We start from the raw sequence: 10151 nt of genomic DNA, 5'->3' as shown, positions 1-10151 counted from the left end.
CTTCATGGTAGTGCGGGCCTGGCCTCAAGCTTCTAAACTAACAGTTCTTTGTCTTAGGTGTGGGGGTGGGGGTGGCAGTGGGAGGTGGGTGCAAACTCTTCTGAGAATCTGATGAAAGCTCTGAATCCTGTCTCTAGAAACATACGTTTACCCACCACCACACGTACAGTTTTGGCTGCAATTTCAGGTGGTCCATGGGCCCCCAAGGTCATCAATTCTCTTTGAAACCCAGGAGTCTCCATGGGGGCCTAGGTGGAGAAAGAGAAAATGGTTTGGAAGAGCAAAGGAAGATTGAAACCGTGTGCTCTTGGGGGGTAAGGGGAAGGAGCAAAGAGGTGGTGTGGAGGGCACTCAGGGAAGCAGGCGGCCCACGGCAGAGCCTCTGGTGCCGGGCACCTCGCAGAGTGAAATTTGCTGACATCAAGTGAGCTCCTCGAAGGGCATGGTGGGGCTCTGGGAGGACTGAGAGAAACAGGGCCCCCCGCACCAGTCCTGACCCATCCTGGAAGTGGGCTCTGTTCTAATCAGGGGAGTGCGATTCCATGGCACAGCTCAAATTCCTAAATCCATTTGGAAAGTAGATTCAGAGCCCTTCTCTGAAGCCAGCAGCATCCACGGTTAGAAATAAAAATCCAGAGTGGTCTCGGCCGCAGAGTAATCAAACCTTCCACCTGCCAAGGATAGGGTGGCACCAGGCTAACGCAGCCACCATGCCAGTCTGTTAAAAATAATGATTATGTAAAGGAAACATCCTCAGAAAAGAACCCTATCTAATCTGGGCTGGGCTAGAATAAACGCCTCCTGTTCTGATTTACCTCTGAGGTGAAACGATCTATTTCTTCCTTGAATTGCTCCCCCAGTTCTGCACATTCATGCGCTTGCTTAGCAGACACCCAAACAGAGCGTTTTGGGGTTTGCCCAGCTGTTCTATTTCCAGCCTGTTCAGTTCATGTCAGGTCCCACCACGTGGCTTGGTCCCTCCTTCTCCCTGTCCTCCCCACCCCCTCGTCTTCCCCTTCCCGCTTTTCCTGTCCCTCCTTCTTCCTCCCTTTCCTCCTCTGAGATCCCTGCTCTGCCTCCCCCCACATTTCCTCTCACCTCACTGCCTCACTGGCTCCCATCCCCAGGGGCCCACAAGTCTATGTGGAAGTACCTTGGGGGTAGCTCTTGAATCCTGGGCTGTCGGGGCAAGAGGAGGAAGGCAAGAGGGCAGAGGCACGGCCAGCACAGGTGAACAGGCTTGGGAACAGGCTTCTCTCTGATTTCTCACTGCTTTGGGTAACAAGTACGCAGGTGTCACTGTGCCACCAAGAGGGAAATGACCATACTAGTGAGCCATCTCATAGGGCCTGCATCAAACAGGACATGGCCTCCACCCCATTATCCCACAGTGAGTGGCCCTAGCAAGGCATTTCTGGAAAAGTGTTTTTTGGTGTTTTCTGTTGCAGAAGTCAACCCCACCCCCGCCCACCACACTGACTGTTTCCCTATATATAAATGGGGAAGGACACTTGTTGAGTACCACTCAGCTACCTGAGTCTGGCTAACTGTTTCATGTGGTCATCTTCCAATGAGTCTTCCTGGTAAAATTTGCAAGAGACGTCGACGATCCCCATTCCAGGGATGAGAGGCCATGCTCAGAGAGGTTAAGTCATTTGCCCGAGGTTGCACAGCTCACCAGTGGCAAAGTCCATGGTAGCCAGAATCAGCATTCTGAGAGTGGATAATGAATCAATGGCAGTGGGAGTCTAGTGCTGAGGTGCCAGCCCCTCGCTGTGACTGTGTGTGGCCACTGGGCCAGGGTCAGGCTGAATGGGTTCAGGTCAAAACCAGGCTGTGAAATCTACTCTCTATGGGACCTCTGTGCCTTGATTTCTTCATCCATAAGTGGCAGTGATTGAAAGAGCCCTTACCTCCTGGATTTGTTCTGAGGATTAATCTACATATAGCATATAGGGCTTAGCAGTGCTTGGCCCACATAAACACTCAGGGTTAGCTATGACTAATCCCAGTGGCACTGACTCTTTGATTCTGGAAGAATATCCCAGTCCCTGAGAGGAGGTTGGAGGAATGGTAACTTTCACTTCTGGTATTGCTTTAGGGACCCAGAGGCCCCATCTACCCTCTCTCTCATTTAATCTTCATAACTCCTGTGGGTGAGAGCCAGGGAGGTTTAATTCCTAAGTCACAGATGTGAAATTGAAGCCCAACAATAACATAGGGCTGGATTGGGCGCCTACAGAAACAACCCCTTCCAGCCTCTCTCTCCATGGCCTCTTATGCAGCAGGACCTGTGCCAAGAATGCACCCCTGAGCAACCAGACTGGCACTCTGAGAACTGGGGAGAGCATGCGGCTCATATAAGGACATGCTGATGAAGGTTGATGAGGAGAACGATGGAGGAGAAGCCAGGACATGAGCCTCTGGCCCTCCCAAGTGGACTTCACTGCCAATCTAAGCCATTAACACCAGGAAGGAAAAGCCCAGCTGGTCAAAACCAGGGAAGCCAAAGGGAATGAGGGGCAGTGAATGGGAGCAGTGGTGGGGGGAAGGGTGGTGGAAAGACTTGGCTGGCACACAGTAGTCTGGGGGAAAAGGGAAGGGCCCAACATTCCAGGGAATTGTTCTGGACAAATTTTGAAAACCGACATTGGCTAGAATGACAGATGTGAAGGACAAGAGTCAACAGTGAGCAGCTAATTCATTTTCTCTCTCCCCCCTCCCTCCCTTCCTCCCTTCCTTCCTTCATCATTGAGCTCCTGGATGCTGAGCAGGATCTAAAACTGTTAAAAAGATGAAGCATCCATAACTGAGTAAATAAGCAACAAGCTATACTGTGATTAGTACTGTAATGGAGGGGCAAGTAAGGTGCAGTGAGAGCTAAAGGAAGAATCCAAGAAGGCTTCTCAGAGGAGGTGACAGTTGTGTGGACCTTGAGGGATGAATAAGAGTCTGCCAGGAAGAGGACTCAATACTGGAATGTGGAACGGGGCAAAAAAGAGAGGATCTTTGGCTTAGAGCCAACTGCTATTGCTTATCACTTTGGATTTCCCTCTTGTTAATCAGAGCCAAGCCAGAATTTCTTGTAGAGTCCTGGCCTCTAATGTGACTCAAACAAGGAAGCCCCTGCTTTCTTTCTCCTCTGAACAAAAAAAAATATTATCTGCACTGTTTGAAGCTCTCTTGTGCTAGGATGTCCTGTAACACAGAACAAGGCTCTCACTCCCCAAGTTGAGGAGAGGTCTAGTAATCCTATATTCTGAGAAATAAAATATACATGGACTTTAATTTATACTAGAGTGTGGATGACTGACACAAGATACTTTCCTATGCAGAGATTAGAACATGAAGAGAGGATGAAGAGAAGGACCCTGGAAGTATGTGTGTGTTTGAGCAGGGTACTACTGGGAAGCCAGAAGTGAAAGCCCCTGACAAGGGTAGAGAAGAGCCCAGGGAGAGAGATGGAGACCAGTGTTCTTGCCTGGAGAATCCCCATGGGCCAAGGAGCCTGGAGGGCTACAGTCTACAGGGTCGCAAAGGGACACGACTGAAGCGGCTGAGCACCCTGAGACCCACAGGGAGAGTGGTGCTCTCTCTTACCTGCCGCCTGCTCCCACCATTCTACTCCCAGACTCTCTGGCCAATGGTTGCCACCTCCAGTGGGGTCCCGAGGGAAAGAAGGTCCCCAACTGACTGCCATGAATATGGTGCTGTTCCCTCCGGGGAGGAGGTGGTCCCAAGGCACGAGGCTGGATGTAGGTGGGACACTGGGAAGATGACAGGTTCCGTCATGTTCCTTGGTGCTGTGAAACCCTGCTGGACTGAGAGAAAGGCACAGGCTTGGCCCCCAGGCCGACCAGCCAGCAGTCAAGGAAGGGTTAAGGATGCGGGCAGCTTCTACATGGTCTGTTGGCAGTGATGGCACAACTCTGCTCTCCATAGCACCTCAGGAACCACCACCCTCGGGAGAGCCTCCATGACAACAGCTGGTGTAGGAAGAGGTCCTTCGGGTCTCCCCGCCTCTTGGGCTCACCCTCGTCCTCCCGGGGGGGCAGCCGGCCTGGCCTGGGCCGTGATGGGGAGATGAGCCACCTCCGCTCAGATCCCCCCTAGGCCTAGGGCTGAGGGCATGGGGGAAAGCCTGGTTTTGTTTATTTCTCTTTGTTCTGAAACTTTGATCACTGATATCATGTTTGAGGTGACTGTCCTTGAACCTGGGGTCTAAAGATGAATGGAGGGGAGTGTGAAGGGGGAGTCTCTGGGGACATTAAGAATGAAGTCACGAGATAGGTGAGGAATCCCAGTCTCTAGTGCCTGCAGAGGTCTCCTCAGAGTGGTCCCCAGCACCCCACCACCCCCACCGTGGCCTTAGGCTCTGTCCCACCCAGAGGCCTGAGCAGGATCAGGAGGCTCAGAGTTCAGGATGGAGCCCACAGGAGGTGAGGGGGCACTTGCATGAGGGCCAAGCTGAGCCAGGCAACTCCGGCCTCAACTTTCCATGCGCAACTTCACCTCCTTTATCATCTCTTTCCTCTGTTCATCAGCCCCTACATCCTTCCTTCTTCCTCCTCTGGACTTCTCCTCTCCCTCACTCCTCCTTTTTCATCACTTTCTTCATTCACTTGAATGTTTTCCTGAGCACCCACTGCACAGAGAACCCTGGGCTAGGCCCTGAGAGGCTTTGGGATGAATCAGCTCTCTGGGGTCGCACACGGTCAGGAGAGGGGAATTCTACAAGCATGTAGAGCACCAGGTAGAAATGGTTACATTCTGAAAGGAAGAGCTAAGGGAACTCTCTTAATCCCTCTCTTCCAGCCTGCCTTATTATTCTGACAGTTTCTCAGGCAGGAGACGCATAATGTAAAGAGGAGAGCTTTTTATTTCCCCCAAGGACTCCCAGGAATGCCCTAGAAAGCGAGGTGCAAAAGCCAGCGGAGACAGCTTGGGAGGGATAAGACAGGTCAGAGTTCAGCATTTACTCATGCCACGCCCACCTCTGCCCTTCATTCATTCATAAAACATTTATTTCACATGGTGCTAGAACCCAGGGACTTTCAGGAAGGCATTCAATAGCCAAACAGAGTTGCAAGGAAGAAAGAAAGATGAAGAAAATGAGCAGCGGCAATGACAGAAAGCAACACAGTGGTGGCGAACTCAGCCAAGCGAAGGGCTGCGGTGAACTAGGTCACAGTGGTCATGGGAGGAACAGCGTGAGGAAACCACTGAAGGTGGCAGAGGCCGGTAGGTGTGAGGAAGGTCCCCGGGGGCAGAGGGAGGGGGCAGGAGAGGTCTGCTGAGGCAGGAAGAGGCCTGAGGTTCAGCAGAGCCTTGAGGGCCCGCCTTTCTTTGAATGCGTTTGGATTTTATGCAAAATGCAGTGGGAATCCAGCTGAGAATTTTAGACAGGGATAGCATTTTCTGGTTTCTGTTTTAAGAAGCACTCTCTGCTGCGATGGCTGGGCAGTGGGACCCAGGGAGGACAGGAGAGAGGAGATGGAGCCCACCTCCTGAATTGAAAGGGAGGAAGGAGGTAGGAAACGTGTGAAGCATTTCGGAACTGGTAATGGTAGAACGAACTTAGAACTTGCTTGCTAGGGAACGGTAGAATTTACTTAGAACTTACCTGCTAACGGCTTGGAATGAGGCGGGGTGGCAGGGGTGGCGGGGAACGCAAGATATTATTAGGTATTTTAATCTACTGGTCCTTTAGTCTATGTCCTCCATTAGAATGTAAGCTCCGTGAGGGCAGGGATTTCATTGGTTTGGCTCACTCTTGGTTCCCCAGGACACAACACAGGCATTTCATAAAGATACTAAACAGTCCAACCAATCCATCCTAAATGAGATCAGTTCTGGGTGTTTATTGGAAGGACTGATGCTGAAGCTGAAACTCCAGTACTTTGGCCACCTCATGCGAAGAGTTGACTCATTGGAAAAGACCTTGATGCTGGGAGGGATTGGGGGCAGGAGGAGAAGAGGACAACAGAGGATGAGATGGCAGGATGGCATCACCGACTTGATGGACATGAGTTTGAGTGAACTCCGGGAGTTGGTGATGGACAGGGAGGCCTGGCGTGCTGCGATTCATGGGGTCGCAAAGAGTCGGACACAACTGAGCGACTGAACTGAAGTGAGCTGAGCTAAGGGAGGAGAGGGTGGGATTAATGATGACATCTCAATTTCTGGCTCACCTAGGGGAGGATAATGGTGGCATAGCAAGAGAGGAGGACCAGGGAGGCACAGAGGTGAGCGGTGACGGTGCTGCGAGGGGCCAGGCAGGCAGTGTGAATGGGCATAGAGAGCACGGAGAGGAAGAACACGGGGTGTGCGTTTGGGTCACCATTGCACACCAGCAAGGAGAACAGTGCCTGGAATAACAGAAGAGGCTCGATGTGTTTGTTGAATGGATGGGTGAGTGAATGAAGTCATGAGGTGAGTTCTGGACTGGAACTACAAACGTGGCTGTCACCGGTCCCTGGAGGGTGTTGAAGGCCATGGGCATGGATGAGGTCATTTAGGGAAGGGTGTCTGGAGAGAGAAAGGAAGGGAACCAGCTAACCCAGCCACCACCTCTCCCCATACCAAGTTTTGCTGATTTAGGAAGCAGGGACCCTAACTCAGCAAAAAGCAGAGACCTGCAGTTCCAGGAGACTCCTAGGGAGCAGCCATAGAAGCAGGCACATCTGGTGGGAGAGGCCCCACAGAGCTGTCAGGAAAGGAGAGGCTTCCAGCACTAACAGCAGAAGGTCCCTCTGACCTGGAGCCACAGCCATACTCCTGGCTCCCTCTCAGCCCCTGATGCTGTGGTCAAGCCCAACCGAGGTCTCCCAGGAGACAGCAGGTCTCAAGAGCCCCTGGCAGCTATTGCTGGCCTCTGACACAATACTGGCTGTTGGGGCATGGGTGTGCTTATCACAGCCCTGGGTGACTGAGCCTGCTCGTGCGCCATGTGCTGTGTGGGTACCAGGGTGGGCACGCACAAGGGCCTGGAGCTGGGAGATGAAGGCAGGGGCTCCCTGTGGTGATGCTGTCGGGGCCTGGGAGGCTGCAAGAGGTGGATGCTGGGTACATGTCATCAACCCAAGCCCAGGGTATCCACCGAGTCACTCTGGACTGGATGAACCCCAAATATCGCTCTCTGCCCCACCCTGTGCCTGTGATTGGCTGGGCAGAGGCTGACAGAAAGTCTAGCAGGGAATTCCACCCTAGAGTTGAGGACTTTGAGGAAAATCATGCTAGGAAATGGAGAAGGCACCCCACTCCAGTACTCTTGCCTGGAAAATCCCATGGACAGAGGAGCCTGGTAGGCTGCAGTCCATGGGGTCACGAAGAGTCAGGCACAACTGAGTGACTTCGCTTTCACTTTTCACTTTCATGCATTGGAGAAGGAAATGGCAATCCACTCCAAGTGTTCTTGCCTGGAGAATCCCAGGGACGGGGGAGCCTGGTGGCTGCTGTCTATGGGGTTGCACAGAGTCGGACACGACTGAATCGACTTAGCAGCAGTACCAGCAGCCTGCTAGGAAAGGAGCTTATCTGAGTCCTGTTCAGAAGATGGTTCTGGACCTGCCTCCACGACTAATACCTGTGTGGTTCCATGTATGTCAGAACATCTTAGACCTAGAAAGGGTCTTCTAGTTCCACCTTCCAGGCTGAGCAGAAATTCCTCCCATGAACCCCCAGCCCACGATCATTCAGAATCTCTCTAAACTTCCAGGATGGGGATTTCACTCCCCACAGGACAACCCATTCCTTCAGGAGTTTGTTAGAAAGCCTCTCTTTATCCAAAGGCCAGAAGGACCCAACACCAGAGGTTAACAGTGTCACCTCCAAGGAGGACAGTGGTATTGAGAGAGGGAGACAGGGCTTCCCTGTTGATTTGGTTTGGGATGATTTCAGCACTGTTTGTTAAACTTGTGATGGCAAGAAAGGCAATGAAAATGGCAGGTTTTTCTTGATTTAAAGCCATCCTGCCTTCCTAACATTTCTACCTACTAATCCTAGGTCTTCTCTCTGAGATCAGAGAATAATCTAAACCCATTTCCCCTCTGATGCTCTTCAAATACCTGAACTTGATCTCCATCAAGTTTCCACCGAGACTTCTTCAGGCTGAGCTCCAGACCAGTCTCCATCCCAGTACCCCCAGAAAATAAAACTCACTGGGTTGCAGAAAGAAGGAATCAATCACTCCTTGAGCTGGGAGTTAGCTCATGCTGATTCATTAGTGAGGCCTGAGATTTTCTTCTCCGTTTTCTGTGTGTGTGTGTGCGCGCGCGCGCGTGGCACAGGAGGCATGATCACATCACTTTCTTCCTCCAGTCTTGGTTTTCTTACCATAAAAGGGGAAAACAATACCTTTGGTATGAGAATCAATACAGATGAAGGAAATGAAAAACATTATAAAGCACAAATCTATACCCTGGGTGTGATGACCCAGAAGTCCCATTCCATTTAGGGAGCAGCTAAGTGTAGGGCTCACAGAGCCAGATGGCTTGGGTTCAAATCCCAGCTTCACTGCTTATTGGATGTGTGACCTTGGAGAAATGACCCGACATTAGTGTGCTGCAGTTTTCTTCTCTGAAACAAGGGACGATGATAACACGAAGCTCAGAATGGGTGTTTAGGAGCATTAGACACACTGCCTAGCACTTTAAAAAGGTTAACTGTTGGGTATTACCACCCCAACTCTATTCCTTCACAGAAAGATAGGGGTTCACAGAACTGAGGCAAAATCATGGCACTTACTTGAAAGGGGAGGTCATTAAACCAAAGCTGTCATTGGAGTGAGTTGCTCCCTGACCCCAGTATTTGTAAACCATGCTTTGTGCTAGGCACTGTGCTAAGGGTGTCTCAGGCCCTGCCTCATCGGATTCTCCCAAGGGTTTCATGATGTAGATACCATTACTGCTCCCATTTTACAGGTAAGGAAATAGAGGTTCACACAGGCTAATTAACTTGCCCAGAGTCACATAATCAGGACGTGAAGGAGCCGTGAGTCTGACTCACAGTGCCAGTCTCCATCACTACAACATCTAGCTCTTCTCACCAGCTCCCTCGTTTGGGCCCCACTCCAGTTTTGGGGACCAGAGGGAGTCAGAGCCACCGCTTCCTTAACAGCACTGTCTGCTGTTTCTGTGAGGTGGGGAAGTGGGGTGTCCCTGCTTCTCATTGAATTCCTCCCTACTGTACACTGTCCCTCTCCCTTCAGGGGTCTGAGGGTGTTGCTGGGGACTCCAAAGGCATCTCCTTGGGTCCCCTCAGGCTCTGTTGGCTTTGGGTACCCTTGGGCTGCTTGCTGGATTCTCAGCCCCTGACCATGAGATGGTTCCACACTGATCGACAAAAAAAAACCCAAACAAACCAAACAACAACAATAAAAAAACCAAACACCATTTTGGATGTGGGCCCTGATGCGTAATATCATTATGGAACCAGCAGCGCATCCCATTCCATTATCGCCCAGCCAAGCTACTCTGAGGCGAGCCTGGCTGCAAATGGCTTTCTCCTGTCTGGAGGGGTGGGGTGAGGTGGGGGGGCTACAGCCCCTACTTGCCCTCCACTGCTGGAGGAGAGATTTTATCTTTCATTGACAACTGGCTGCCTGCCATTGCCTCACCTCTGCTGGCCCAGGCTCCCAGCCTGACTCTCTGCTTCAGGAACAGGCTTCCCTGTTGGCCACCTCACCCTGCTCCCTGGTGAGGTCTTGTCCTTTCCTGGACAGATGACCCTGGGTCAGGCCTTCACATTCACTGGCTCTGAGATGGGTGCTATCATTACATCCATTCTACAGGCAGGGAAACAGGTTCAGTGAATTGCCCCACCTTACCCAGCTGGGAAGTGGCAGCTGAACTGAGGTCCCCCATCTGCCCACTGACTCGAGTAAGGAGAGCAAATACGTGCCCAGGCTACATAATTCAGAGCCCTGTGCAAAACAAAAACACTGGGCCCTTCTTCACTAATTATCAGTAACTTCCAGAGGGCAACAGCTGAGCATTAGTTGGCTGTGAGCCTTCTGAGCATCTCAGGGGGCACAGCCCTGAAGCCAAGCCCCTGTGTGACTGTAGGAGGGTCTAGGGTAGGGATGACATCTGAGCATCCCCCACCACCCCCACCTCCTATCTGGGCCCAGGACTGTTCACTTCCCAGCCCTC

This window comes from Ovis canadensis, chromosome 1 (genome assembly GCF_042477335.2).
Source record: "Ovis canadensis isolate MfBH-ARS-UI-01 breed Bighorn chromosome 1, ARS-UI_OviCan_v2, whole genome shotgun sequence".
Taxonomy (NCBI): domain Eukaryota; kingdom Metazoa; phylum Chordata; class Mammalia; order Artiodactyla; family Bovidae; genus Ovis; species Ovis canadensis.
The sequence above is the reverse complement of the archived record's forward strand: the minus strand, read 5'-3'. Positions refer to the sequence as shown.